The 14,835-nt window shown below is 43.8% G+C and overlaps 1 long non-coding RNA gene across 1 annotated transcript; it reads left to right on the forward strand.

The window, feature by feature from the left end:
- Positions 1 to 392: 392 nt before the first annotated feature.
- On the forward strand, positions 393 to 5,690 carry LOC106562080 (uncharacterized). The gene is made up of 2 exons (XR_006763748.1): positions 393 to 894; positions 5,381 to 5,690. It is a non-coding gene; the product is annotated as an uncharacterized lncRNA (long non-coding RNA).
- The last annotated feature ends 9,145 nt before the right edge of the window (positions 5,691 to 14,835 follow it).

Genomic DNA, 14,835 nt, shown 5'->3' on the forward strand with positions numbered 1-14,835 from the left:
TATTTCATAGCAATTTCCAATTTTTCTATTGATGTCAACCCAATGTGGACCTGACAGAAATAATTGAATGTGAATGTTCACTGTTGTTGGCTTTAGAATTTCAATTAAAAAGCTCTAAAATCATTTGAATGTCATTATTTCATAATGCATTTAATTTTGAAAAAAATTATCGTAAACAAAATAAAAAACATAATTATTTTTTTATAATCGAACCCAAAACCGAATCGAGCTCAAAAAACACTTATCGCTCAGCACTAGTTCCATGTAGAACCCTCTGTGGAAATGGTTCTACATGGAACCTCAAAGTTTCTATCAGGAACCAAAAGTGTTCTACTTGGAACCAAAAAAGGTTAGTCAAATGGTTCTCTTATGGGGACAGATAGCACCTTTTTTATGAGTGTAGAGAGCGCACAAGACATAGGGCATATAAGTCGCTTGGAGTGGTGAGAGACAGAAGGGGGAGGGAAAGTGTGGGGGAAAGAGACTGGGAGAGAGAAGCTGCTCTGTGTGGACTGTAGCTTGCAGCTGTAATTGTGGAAGAGCGAGAAAGCGTGCTCATGTGAGAGAGACTCAGAGACTACTAGAGAGAGAGAGAGAGAAAGCAAAAGAGGTTGAGAGAGAGTGAGAGAGAGACAGACAGATAGCGAAGGCTGAAACACAGAGAGTGAAGTAAATAAAGAATGCAAGAAAGACAGTACAGTGACGCAGTGCTTCTCTGTCTACTGTAGGTGTACGAATTCTGTGGAGGCAGCGTGATACAAGGACTATACATTTCCTGTCTCCTATCAGCCGGATTTACTCCGAAAAGGGCATCAATGACCATTGGACCATATACTTCTCCACAATATTGCAGGCACTAAAGGTGGACTTTTAACAAGTGCAGTGACAATGCAGGTGAGATTCTCTTGATAGTTTATATACTGTACATGTGTTCAACTGCATGTTGTACTGAAATTATAGTGTTTGGTTTGCTAGACTTGAAGTAAGCCTTTTTATTGAAATGAATCACTTGTGGTGCATGGCATTTCTATCTGTTTATAATCGGGAAAACTGAATATCTACTAGATGCCGAGTTATGTATATTTCATACGCTTGCAGACTGTATGTTATGTTTGCGGTAAAAAATATTCAACAGCTTCTGTCTGAAGCCAGATGATGTGTCGACAGAGGCTGTGTTGTTTAGTTTAATTGTGGTAATGAGCTGTTACTATGCATTTACTTATAATCTGAGATATATTTGATATGGCTTCCAGGTAAAAAACAAAAAACAAAGATGTGCTTTGGAAAGTGAACTTTTATGATTGAGTGTAGAGAACAATGACGTTCTGTGTCTCTGTATCGCTCTTCTCATACCGTACACACAGATACAGTCACACTCACAATATGTGTTGCTTTGTTCACTAAGTCCTGTGCTGCTGGCTCTCCCTAGCTGCAGACAGCAGGACAGTTGATGGAGTGACGTGCTCTGGGTGGGGTGCCTGTTCATTAGATGAGTGTGATTGAGACCACAGTATATTGACAGGGAGTAGAACGATGAGACTACTGTACATGGTTAACAAACACAACAAAGATCAACAGAGCAAGCGAGGAGTCACCTATAGATCTACGGATAGCTGGATTCAGGAATAAAGCGCCATGTAATTGTTAAAATATACTTAAGTATTAAAAGTACAAGTATAAATCATTTCACATTCCTTATAGAGTGGAGTTGGTATCGCAGTTGAGAAAATACTTTCAGACAAAAAGCTAAAAAGCGACTGCCCCTAAAAACCAACGACTCCCTTTGAAAACGGGCGATGTGGCATCAGAAACATTAATTATAGTGTAAAAATGTACTACAAAGTGTAGCTAAACAGAATAACTTTGGTCATACCCAGTCAGCACATGACGTCCAAGGACGTCGAATTATGGTCGATTTCAGGTCTGTCTGTTGTGGCCACTATTTCACCCTAAAATAATCATCCCAAATTGGGCTGTGTATAACTATGTAAATGTCTCTCGGACCAGGTGACTTTTATCAATATAGACTCTAAAAAGTAAAGGTTCCTGGAGTATCCTTTAGGGGTTCTTCAAATTGGAACTGTGGGGGAACCCCTAAAAGTTATTTGAAGAACATTTTGTGGGAACTCCTATAAGTTCTTCGAAGAACCCCTTATCATGGTTCCTCAAAGAACCTTTTGGGGTTCATTTTTTAACTCCCAGCAAACCAGACAGCACCATTTTTTTATTGCCTTTTTTTTTTTACAGATAGCCAGGGGCACACTCCAACACTCGAACATCATTTAAAAACAACGCATTTGTGATTAGTGAGTCTGCCAGAGTTAGAAGGGATGACCAGGGATGTTCTCTTGATAAGTGTGTGAATTTGACCTTTTTCCTGTCTTGCTAAGCATTCGAAACATAACAAGTACTTCTGGGTGTCAGGGAAAATGTATGGAGTAAAAAGTACATTATTTTCTTTAGGAAGGTAGCAAAGTAAAAGTAAAAGTTGTCAAATATAAATAGTAAAGTACAGATACCCCCAGAAAATGACTTAAGTAGTACTTTAAAGTATTTTTACTTGAGTACTTTACACCACTGGTTATGTGTCATTATATAAGAGCATTAAATATTGCAAGTTGAGCTTCCACCTCCCATTATGGCCTGTAGAGTAAATTGCTGCTCTTAGTTGAGCTAATTAGTCATGGTGATTGGTCTATAGGCATGGTTCATGATGAACAAAACAATGCAGCCTCTCTGTCCATGTTGGATTCATTAGCTTCATTCAGCCTGTTGCACACACACATACGTCTGCGTGCGAGGATTGCATGGAGAGCAAAAAAAACGTTGAATGTGCCGTGAAGGTTAAGGGCTCCATTATTTTGTGTGCATTATATTAAACATGTGAGGCCTGTCACTTAGGCTGGTCCTGCTGGGCCATACCGATAGTTCCCATGGCACTCATCCTCGATGTTAATCAACAACAACAAAAAATGGACTCTGGTTTGTGAGGTGAACTAACCTTCCTACTTGGCTTGCAGAGACAAGGTGCTGTCAATTTAACCTTTTATTTTGACTAGGCAAGTCAGTTAAGAACAAATTCTTATTTACAATGACAGCCTACCAGGGAACAGTGGGTTAACTGCCTTATTTAGGGCAGAATGACAGATTTTTTACCTTGTCAGCTCAGGGATTCGATCCAACAACCTTTCGGTTACTGGCCCAATGCGCTAACCACTAGGCACTAGGCTACCTGACACCCCAAATAAACTGGATGTAATTAGCTTGAAGAATACTGTCAGTCCCTGGAGAACCCTTGATCTGTGTCCCTAACGTAAGATGAAGTGGGAGTGCTGCTGCCTGAAGAGCTGCAGCTGCAGTCAATATTAACTGGGCTGGGCTATTTTTACCCCATTTTGTTTTTCCACTGAATTGGTCTTTTAACCCAAATATATATGAATTCTAGTCAATGGACACAATAAGCAAAAATGTGTGAGATGTTTGAAATGATTCCCTTTGTTTTGGGCAATGATAACTAGGACTGTAAATGTAGGAGAATTGTGAATTGTTTTCACTCAGTCGGATTCACAATGTTATTTTAGGCATTTCCACATTCACATTTTTTTATTGAGTTTTCTTGCTTTCTGCTCACTGCAGCCAGTGTAAAAATCCATGGTCTTGTTGCGCTGATCTGTCAGTGTTCCCTCCAATTGACTTTTTCTTGCTAGATGTCTGTCTCTCTTGATATCTTCATGCACACCAGTCAAGGGGATATTGTGTAGGAGATTGAAAGGCAAAGGTATGTAGTTGTCAGCTGAAACCAAAATCTGGTTCTGAAACATTGGGTACTCTTGGACTATTCGTTTCAAAGACAAGCATAAAAATGTTACGCAATAACAAGATTTAGAAGGAACATCTTACCTCATACAAAAGGTACCTCTGAAATATGGACTATTTGATTACATACAGTCAAGTCCCAAATTATTGGCACCCTTGAGAAAGATGAGCAAAAAATACTATATAAAATATATAATACAAATACTACTAATTCTACAGTATTTGAATGCAAAAAAAGGGAAAATTATATTATTTTATACTAATGCAAGTGCTCAGAGCAAGAGATTTTGTTAAACAAGTAATACAAAATTATCAAAATGATTGGCACCCCTGTTTTTAATACTCTAGCATCCTCCCCTTGCGAGGATAACAACACAGCCTTAAACACTTTTTTAATGATGATTGGAGAACACATTGGGAGGGATCTTAGACCACTCCTCCATACAGAATATTTCCAGATCCTTGATATCCTTCGTCTGCGTTTATGGACTGCCCTCTTCAATTCAAACCACAGGTTTTCAATGGGGATCAAATCCTGAGACGGCCATTCAAAATGTTGATTTTGTGGTCAATGAACCATTTCTTTGTGGATTTTGATGTGTGCTTGGGGTTATTGTCTTGCTAAAAGATCCACTTGCGGCAAAGTTTCAAGATCCCTCCCAAATGTGTTCTCCAACCTCATAAAACATTTTCGAAAAAAAGCTCAGTGTCGTTATACCTGTATTGAAAACAGGGGATTCAGGAGAAAGATATGATCCCTTATTGATGTCACCTGTTAAATCCACTTCCATCCGTGTAGATGAAAGAGAGGAGACAGGTTAAAGAAGGTTTTTTAAGCCTTGAGACAATTGAGACATGTACTGTGTATGTGTGCCATTCAGAAGGTAAATGGGCAAGACAAAAGGACATCCAGCCAACTTGACACAACTGTGGGAAGCATTTGAGTCAACATGGGCCAGCATCCCTGTGGAATGCTTTCGACACCTTGTAGAGTCCATGCTCCAACGCATTGAGGTTGTTCTGAGGGCAAAAGGGAGCGGGGGGATCCAACAACTGAAAAAACACATTTTGCCCCAGGGATCCGTGGAAGTTTAGAGGGTGTAATACAATACAATGTAATATTATTAATCTACAATGTTTGTTATTAAACCTTGGGCAACATGAGCCTATTGGTATCCACAGTACTCCACCTATTATACATTTTCCATCTCAATACTTCAATACTATATTTTTTTACATAAATGCACTGTAATTTAAAGTAATTGTCCAGTGAAAATCAAACTTTTAAAAGTTAATGTTCTGTTAACTCATACCCAAATAATTTTGACTATACTCGTATTTGTGGCGAAGCATTAATTGGAGAAAAAATACTTTAAAAAAGCCACCTCAAACTTGTATCTCAAACAGACCGTTTCAAAAATGCTTTTTAAATGAGATTTAAACATAATCGGTTCAAGGACATACATCTGGTGTATTAGAAGCATTTATTGGTACCATGATTGACTTTCTATTTATTTATTTCACTATTATGGGGGATCCTGTTTTCTGCTAACAATGCCTGCAGTGGTGCGGTCGGCCGTGAACTTCCATGGCTTCAATGAGAGGTGGCAGTCTGTCACGTCTGCTCTCGCTCCTCCCCTCCGGTGTTTGACGTCGCCGGTATACTAACCGCCGGTCCTGGGATCCATCATTACGAGCACCTGCACGTTGTCATGAGGCAAACCTGGACTCCATTACCTTACTTATTACCACCCCTATATCTGGCCCTCCCTTAGGTTCCTTCCCCAGTCAGTATTGATCCTGTGTACATGCAAAGACGCTACTGTTATGTTGTCTCGTTTGTTGTTTTATTAAACGTTTCACCTGCTTCTCAACTTACAGTGTCTTCGTTACACAGTCGTTTTCTCTCTGCCTCATGACAACATGTGTAGAACTGCAGGATATTAGCGTTATAGTTGCAACAAGAAACATTTCTCTGCCCCATGACAACATGTGTAGAACTGCAGGATATTAGCGTTATAGTTGCAACAAGAAACATTTCTCTGCCCCATGACAACATGTGTAGAACTGCAGGATATTAGCGTTATAGTTGCAACAAGAAACATTTCTCTGCCTCATGACAACATGTGTAGAACTGCAGGATATTAGCGTTATAGTTGCAACAAGAAACATTTCTCTGTCCCATGACAACATGTGTAGAACTGCAGGATATTAGCGTTATAGTTGCAACAAGAAACATTTCTCTGCCCCATGACAACATGTGTAGAACTGCAGGATATTAGCGTTATAGTTGCAACAAGAAACATTTCTCTGCCTCATGACAACATGTGTAGAACTGCAGGATATTAGCGTTATAGTTGCAACAAGAAACATTTCTCTGCCCCATGACAAAATGTGTAGAATGCAGGAAATTAGCAAGTTTTTTTCCCTCCAAGAGGCAGACCTTTAAAATGTTCATTCCCAGGGCCCGAGACTTGGTTTGTCCGGCCTTGCACACGAAATCATGGTAAAACTCCTTGTATGATATTTTTTATCTCACTCGAGTTGTGTTCTGATTATGAGGGGGTCACTGATGAATTTGCTATCACAAAAAAGTTTGAGAACCCCTGGGCTAGTGGTTAGGGAAGGGTTAGCTAACATGCTAAGTATCCTAACCATCCTTTTTAATTTTCACATGTAGCGAGCGAAGTGTTCGTGTTGTCCAACCAACATGCATAGTAGCTGAGTCAGACAATATAGTTTTCATGTTTCATAATTATCCTATTTCTCAGTGACACTTTTTTTGCACTATGTTTGAAGGCTGTCAGCTTCTTCTCAGGAGGAGAATCACTTAGCCTTTCAACTAATTTTCAAATGATAGGATGCCTATTTAAAAACACTTTTTCAACATTTCAAGATAGCAGTTAGTTCAGTTTGATCTTATTAAAGACAGCTGTATCATTTTTTTATTCATTTTGACATATTTTTTGGGACCACTTTTTTTGCTCTGTTTGAAGGCTGTCAGCTTCTTCTCAGGAAGAGAATCCCTTAGCCTTTCGACTAATTTTGGGTTAGTTCGACTAATTTTGGGTTAGTTCTCTCAAGAAGAACTAACCCACCCGGTGTATCCAGTATAAACTAACGGTGTACCCCGGTGTATTCAGTATAAACTAAAGTTGTACACCCGGTGTATCCAGTATAAACTAAAGTTGTACACCCGGTGTATTCAGTATAAACTAACGGTGTACACCAGGTGTATCCAGTATAAACTAACGGTGTACACCAGGTGTATCCAGTATAAACTAACGGTGTACACCAGGTGTATCCAGTATAAACTAACGGTGTACACCCGAAGCTTCCAGTCTGTTATTCGAACTCAATCAGCATGACAGAGTGATCTCCAGCCTTGTCCTCGTCAACACTCACACCTGTTAACGAGAGAATCACTGACATGCTGGTCCTTTTGTGGCAGGGCTGAAATGCAGTGGAACGTTTTTTTGGGGGGGGATTCAGTTAATTTGCATAACCCCCTCCTACTGCAGTACATCCAGGAGGAGGTAGGATTACACTACCCACAACCCCTCCTACTGCAGTACAAACAGGAGGAGGTAGGACTACACTACCCACAACCCCCTCCTACTGCAGTACGTACAGGAGGAGGTAGGACTACACTACCCACAACCCCCTCCTACTGCAGTACATACAGGAGGTAGGACTACACTACCCACAACCCCCTCCTACTGCAGTATCTACAGGAGGAGGTAGGACTACACTACCCACAACCCCTCCTACTGCAGTACATACAGGAGGAGGTAGGACTACACTACCCACAACCCCCTCCTACTGCAGTACATCCAGGAGGAGGTAGGATTACACTACCCACAACCCCCTCCTACTGCAGTATGTACAGGAGGAGGTAGGACTACACTACCCACAACCCCCTCCTACTGCAGTACATACAGGAGGAGGTAGGACTACACTACCCACAACCACAGTTCCCTAAAGGCAGGGTTGGGTAGGTAAGTACCCCGTTAGAGGGTTGGGTAGGTTAGTACCCTGTTAGAGGGTTGGGTAGGTTAGTACCCCGTTAGAGGGTTGGGTAGGTTAGTACCCTGTTAGAGGGTTGGGTAGGTTAGTACCCTGTTAGAGGGTTGGGTAGGTTAGTACCCTGTTAGTTAGAGGGTTGGGTAGGTTAGTACCCTGTTAGAGGGTTGGGTAGGTTAGTACCCTGTTAGGGGGTTGGGTAGGTTAGTACCCGTTAGAGGGTTGGGTAGGTTAGTACCCGTTAGAGGGTTGGGTAGGTTAGTACCCTGTTAGAGGGTTGGGTAGGTTAGTACCCTGTTAGAGGGTTGGGTAGGTTAGTACCCTGTTAGGGGGTTGGGTAGGTTAGTACCCTGTTAGAGGGTTGGGTAGGTTAGTACCCTGTTAGAGGGTTGGGTAGGTTAGTACCCCGTTAGAGGGTTGGGTAGGTTAGTACCCCGTTAGAGGGTTGGGTAGGTTAGTACCCGTTAGAGGGTTGGGTAGGTTAGTACCCCGTTAGAGGGTTGGGTAGGTTAGTACCCGTTAGAGGGTTGGGTAGGTTAGTACCCGTTAGAGGGTTGGGTAGGTTAGTACCCTGTTAGGGGTTGGGTAGGTTAGTACCCTGTTAGAGGGTTGGGTAGGTTAGTACCCTGTTAGAGGGTTGGATAGGTTAGTACCCCGTTAGAGGGTTGGGTAGGTTAGTACCCGTTAGAGGGTTGGGTAGGTTAGTACCCGTTAGAGGGTTGGGTAGGTTAGTACCCGTTAGAGGGTTGGGTAGGTTAGTACCCGTTAGAGGGTTGGGTAGGTTAGTACCCGTTAGGGGGTTGGGTAGGTTAGTACCCCGTTAGAGGGTTGGGTAGGTTAGTACCCTGTTAGAGGGTTGGGTAGGTTAGTACCCCGTTAGAGGGTTGGGTAGGTTAGTACCCCGTTAGAGGGTTGGGTAGGTTAGTACCCGTTAGAGGGTTGGGTAGGTTAGTACCCGTTAGAGGGTTGGGTAGGTTAGTACCCGTTAGAGGGTTGGGTAGGTTAGTACCCGTTAGAGGGTTGGGTAGGTTAGTACCCGTTAGAGGGTTGGGTAGGTTAGTACCCCGTTAGATGGTTGGGTAGGTTAGTACCCGTTAGAGGGTTGGGTAGGTTAGTACCCTGTTAGAGGGTTGGGTAGGTTAGTACCCTGTTAGAGGGTTGGGTAGGTTAGTACCCTGTTAGAGGGTTGGGTAGGTTAGTACCCTGTCCTCAGGACCTTTACCATAATCTATCAGTCTCTGGTGTGTGTGTGTGTGTGTGTGTGTGTGTGTGTGTGTGTGTGTGTGTGTGTGTGTGTGTGTGTGTGTGTGTGTGTGTGTGTGTGTGTGTGTGTGACATCATCGATGATGCGGTGGGTTTCGTGGCGGCAGCGGAGATGCTGAGGGAGAGGGGGCGGGACGATCATCGCCGTGGCAACGCACGCCATCCTGTCCGCGGACGCTCCCAGGATCCTCCAGGAGTCAGTCATTAGTCAGAGAGGAGAGGAGGTACCCCCTGTATATAACCTCATTACTACCCGGTACCCCCTGTATATAGCCTCATTACTACCTGGTACCCCCTGTATATAGCCTCATTACTACCTGGTACCCCCTGTATATAGCCTCATTACTACCTGGTACCCCCTGTATATAGCCTCATTACTACCTGGTACCCCCTGTATATAGCCTCATTACTACCTGGTACCCCCTGTATATAGCCTCATTACTACCTGGTACCCCCTGTATATAGCCTCATTACTACCTGGTACCCCCTGTATATAGCCTCATTACTACCTGGTACCCCCTGTATATAGCCTCATTACTACCTGGTACCCCCTGTATATAGCCTCATTACTACCTGGTACCCCCTGTATATAGCCTCATTACTACCTGGTACCCCCTGTATATAGCCTCATTACTACCTGGTACCCCCTGTATATAGCCTCATTACTACCTGGTACCCCCTGTATATAGCCTCATTACTACCTGGTACCCCCTGTATATAGCCTCATTACTACCTGGTACCCCCTGTATATAGCCTCATTACTACCTGGTACCCCCTGTATATAGCCTCATTACTACCTGGTACCCCCTGTATATAGTCTCATTACTACCCGGTACCCCCTGTATTTAGCCTCATTACTACCTGGTACCCCCTGTATATAGCCTCATTACTACCCGGTACCCCCTGTATATAGCCTCATTACTACCTGGTACCCCCTGTATATAGCCTCATTACTACCTGGTACCCCCTGTATTTAGCCTCATTACTACCTGGTACCCCCTGTATATAGCCTCATTACTACCTGGTACCCCCTGTATATAGCCTCATTACTACCTGGTACCCCCTGTATATAGCCTCATTACTACCTGGTACCCCCTGTATATAGCCTCATTACTACCTGGTACCCCCTGTATATGTGACAGGTTACAGGAAATACTCATAGCCTGTTATACATTAAAAATTATTAGTAAGTTCATAGTATGTGAGGATCTTAAAACATCTAAGGTTAAAAATATCATGCATTCTGTATTAGTTGATAGAGATTGATAACATTCATAATTGTGTTAAAGTTAAAATCCATCAAGCGTACAAAAGGTAAGAATTGTAAAAGGAATGTGTAAACCGTTATATTGATTACTTTATTTTGTGGTGCCAAATTGAAGGGGAAAAGTGTTAATCTGTGATCTACTAAATGCTCTTTAATCTATGAGCCTGAGATCGATTGCTCTGGTCTCCAGCCAAGTTCGCGGGAAATCGCGGTCTTTTCCTCATTACAGTAAAAGTTCTCAGTGAGGAAACAATACCGTATCACACTCGGGATTATTTCTCCCCTTTTTCAGGGGCCAAAGCCTCATTAGATATCGGTCGTCCAGAACAACTAGCCAAAGCCTCATTAGATATCGGTCGTCCAGAACAACTAGCCAAAGCCTCATTAGATATCGGTCGTCCAGAACAAGTAGCCAAAGCCTCATTAGATATCGGTCGTCCAGAACAACTAGCCAAAGCCTCATTAGATATCGGTCGTCCAGAACAAGTAGCCAAAGCCTCATTAGATATCGGTCGTCCAGGACAACTAGCCAAAGCCTCATTAGATATCGGTCGTCCAGAACAACTAGCCAAAGCCTCATTAGATATCGGTCGTCCAGAACAACTAGCCAAAGCCTCATTAGATATCGGTCGTCCAGAACAACTAGCCAAAGCCTCATTAGATATCGGTCGTCCAGGACAACTAGCCAAAGCCTCATTAGATATCGGTCGTCCAGGACAACTAGCCAAAGCCTCATTAGATATCGGTCGTCCAGAACAACTAGCCAAAGCCTCATTAGATATCGGTCGTCCAGAACAACTAGCCAAAGCCTCATTAGATATCGGTCGTCCAGGACAACTAGCCAAAGCCTCATTAGATATCGGTCGTCCAGGACAACTAGCCAAAGCCTCATTAGATATCGGTCGTCCAGGACAACTAGCCAAAGCCTCATTAGATATCGGTCGTCCAGAACAACTAGCCAAAGCCTCATTAGATATCGGTCGTCCAGAACAACTAGCCAAAGCCTCATTAGATATCGGTCGTCCAGGACAACTAGCCAAAGCCTCATTAGATATCGGTCGTCCAGGAGAGAGCAGGAGAAACTACGGTAAGAGGGAAGGATGGAGGGAGGGAAAGGGAGGAGGAGGAGGAGAGGGAGAAGACCTCTCAGCCGAGGTAGAAACTATGGTGAGAAAAAAGGGAAGGATGGATAAAGGGAGAAGCTCATTCTAGCACCCCATCTAAGCTCATCCCCCTCTGACACTCCACTTTCTCTTCTCCAGTAGCCGTGACGACGAGGACCCTGTGGAGCAGCAGGGGAGGGGGCGTGTCCAGGAGGACACTCGCCGTCGCCAGGAGCAACTTTCGCCTCAACCCCTCCCGCCGACTCCCCACAGGCCCCTCCCACTCAACAGGCCACACCCTCGGCCGCAGCAGAACGCCATGGACCAGCAGAGGGAGCTGGCGAGACGCCGCGAGCAGGAAAGGAGGAGGAGAGAGGTGGTAATACTTTATAGCAGTAATACTACTATAATACTAACATGTTATACTAGTATAGCAGGAGAGAGGTGGTAATACTTTATAGCAGTAATACTACTATAATACTAACATGTTATACTAGTATAGCAGGAGAGAGGTGGTAATACTACTATAATACTAACATGTTATACTAGTATAGCAGGAGAGAGGCGGTAATACTACTATAATACTAACATGTTATACTAGTATAGTAGGAGAGAGGCGGTAATACTTTATAGCAGTAATACTACTATAATACTAACATAAAATACTAGTTTAGCAGAAGAGAGGTGGTAATACTTTATAGCAGTAATACTACTATAATACTAACATGATATACTGGTATAGCAGGAGAGAGGTGGTAATACTTTATAGCAGTAATACTACTATAATACTAACATGTTATACTAGTATAGCAGTAATACTACTATAATACTAACATGATATACTGGTATAGCAGGAGAGAGGAGGAGAGAATCATCATAAAGATACTTATTAATATATGTATATTCTTGTTATATTATGTATATTCAGTTATATTACAATAATACAGAGGAGAGGTAGTTTAGCTGAGAAGAGATGGGAAAGATTAACACTGCATCTAATTCCTCTCTCTCTCGCTCTGTCTCTCATCCCCCTCTCTCTACAGATGGCGGACACCATTGACATCAACTTCCAGAGCGACTTGATGGTCATCTTTGAAGAGAACCTTTTCTGAGAGAGAGATTGAGAAAGGAGGAGAGGGAGAGAAAGAGATATGAACTCTACCTTATCCCACCATGGCTGGGATTTCACACACAACACCCTCCCTCCCTCTGATTAGAGACCCCAGACCAGGATGTGAGCTCCAGAGACTTGAAGGAGACTGAGGTGAGGTACAGTAATAAGGAGTAGCCCTCCCTCCCTCCCTCTGATTAGAGACCCCAGACCAGGATGTGAGCTCCAGAGACTTGAAGGAGACTGAGGTGAGGTACAGTAATAAGGAGTAGCCCTCCCTCCCTCCCTCTGATTAGAGACCCCAGACCAGGATGTGAGCTCCAGAGACTTGAAGGAGACTGAGGTGAGGTACAGTAATAAGGAGTAGCCCTCCCTCCCTCCCTCTGATTAGAGACCCCAGACCAGGATGTGAGCTCCAGAGACTTGAAGGAGACTGAGGTGAGGTACAGTAATAAGGAGATGCCCTCCCTCCCTCCCTCTGATTAGAGACCCCAGACCAGGATGTGAGCTCCAGAGACTTGAAGGAGACTGAGGTGAGGTACAGTAATAAGGAGTAGCCCTCCCTCCCTCCCTCTGATTAGAGACCCCAGACCAGGATGTGAGCTCCAGAGACTTGAAGGAGACTGAGGTGAGGTACAGTAATAAGGAGTAGCCCTCCCTCCCTCCCTCTGATTAGAGACCCCAGACCAGGATGTGAGCTCCAGAGACTTGAAGGAGACTGAGGTGAGGTACAGTAATAAGGAGATGCCCTCCCTCCCTCTGATTAGAGACCCCAGACCAGGATGTGAGCTCCAGAGACTTGAAGGAGACTGAGGTGAGGTACAGTAATAAGGAGATGCCTCCCCCCCTTAGCGGTGGGGACCGGGAGTACAACTTCCACTTTTTGCAATTTCAGATGCGTTTTTTGTGTCTAACTGCCCGTTTATCGTTGATGATTGGTTGTTGCCGTGGGCAATGGTGAAAGCGGATACCTATGGATAAACAGATATGTGAACTCCTCTTGTATTCTGAAATGAAACCGGAGGGAGGAGGGGAGGACTGAGAACTATTACCTGAACATAAAGAATAAAAAGAGGGTTTAATGGAGAAAGAAGATGTGAACACCTTCTAACGTGCGAGAGGGAGGGCCGGGCGAACGAGAGGATGGACAGACTTCTTTCTCTTTGATTCATTTCTCTCTTAATCTAGAATTTTTCTCTCCCTGTTTTTTGATGTTGGGTTTTATTAAGCGGGGTGGGTGAGGAGATGGGGAGGGAGAAGTGGGCCGGCTGTGTGTGTGTTACCATGTTTGCGTCCCAAAAGGGCACCCTATTCCCTTCATATAGTGCACTACTTGTGTCCAGGGCCCATGGGGATCTGATCAAAAGTGGTGCGCTATATAGGGAGTAGGGTGCCATTTGGGACTTATCCTCTGAGATGGGTTCAGTTTCTCTCCGGACAGCAAGATGAACACCGGGGTCACACCCCAGCACTATAAAGAAGCACCCTTCCTTCCTTCCTTCCTTCCTTCCTTCTTACTCTCCTTGTTCTTTGTGACATCACTGACTTGACACAACTTGAAAGTGTAAAAGCTTGAACTCCATTTTTTCAGTCATGTCTGATTCATTGATTATTTCAAGAAAGGAGGCAGAGAGGGAAGAAAGGAGGCAGAGAGGGAAGGAAGAGAGGGAACGAGGGGAAAAAGAGGAAGGATGAGTGAAGAGAGGAGGCAGAGAGGGAAGGAAGAGAGGGAAGAAAGGAAGAGAGGGAGGGAACGAGGGGAAAAAGAGGAAGGATGAGTGAAGAGAGGAGGCAGAGAGGGAAGGAAGAGAGGGAAGAAAGGAAGAGAGGGAGGGAAGGAGGGGAAAAGAGGAAGGATGAGTGAAGGAGGGAGAGAGGGAAGGAAGGAGGGAACGAGGGGAAAAGAGGAAGGATGAGTGAAGGAGGGAGAGAGGGAAGGAAGGAGGGAACGAGGGGAAAAAGAGGAAGGATGAGTGAAGAAACGAGGCAGAGAGGGAAGGAAGGAGGGAACGAGGGGAAAAAGAGGAAGGATGAGTGAAGAGAGGAGGGAGAGAGGGAAGGAAGGAAGAGAGGGAGGTCGGGGTACATTTTAAAGGTGTTGGAATGTGGCTCTTGCCTTACAGCTCTGACCTGTAAATGAACACACGCCACTGATTTTATATATATAAATAAATAAATATATATTATATACGATGAAAAGTCCCTAAAAATAATTGGATTATGTTGTTGGGAGGGAGAACGGCTAATCTGCC

The sequence above is a fragment of the Salmo salar genome, unplaced genomic scaffold (genome assembly GCF_905237065.1).
Source record: "Salmo salar unplaced genomic scaffold, Ssal_v3.1, whole genome shotgun sequence".
Classification (NCBI taxonomy): domain Eukaryota; kingdom Metazoa; phylum Chordata; class Actinopteri; order Salmoniformes; family Salmonidae; genus Salmo; species Salmo salar.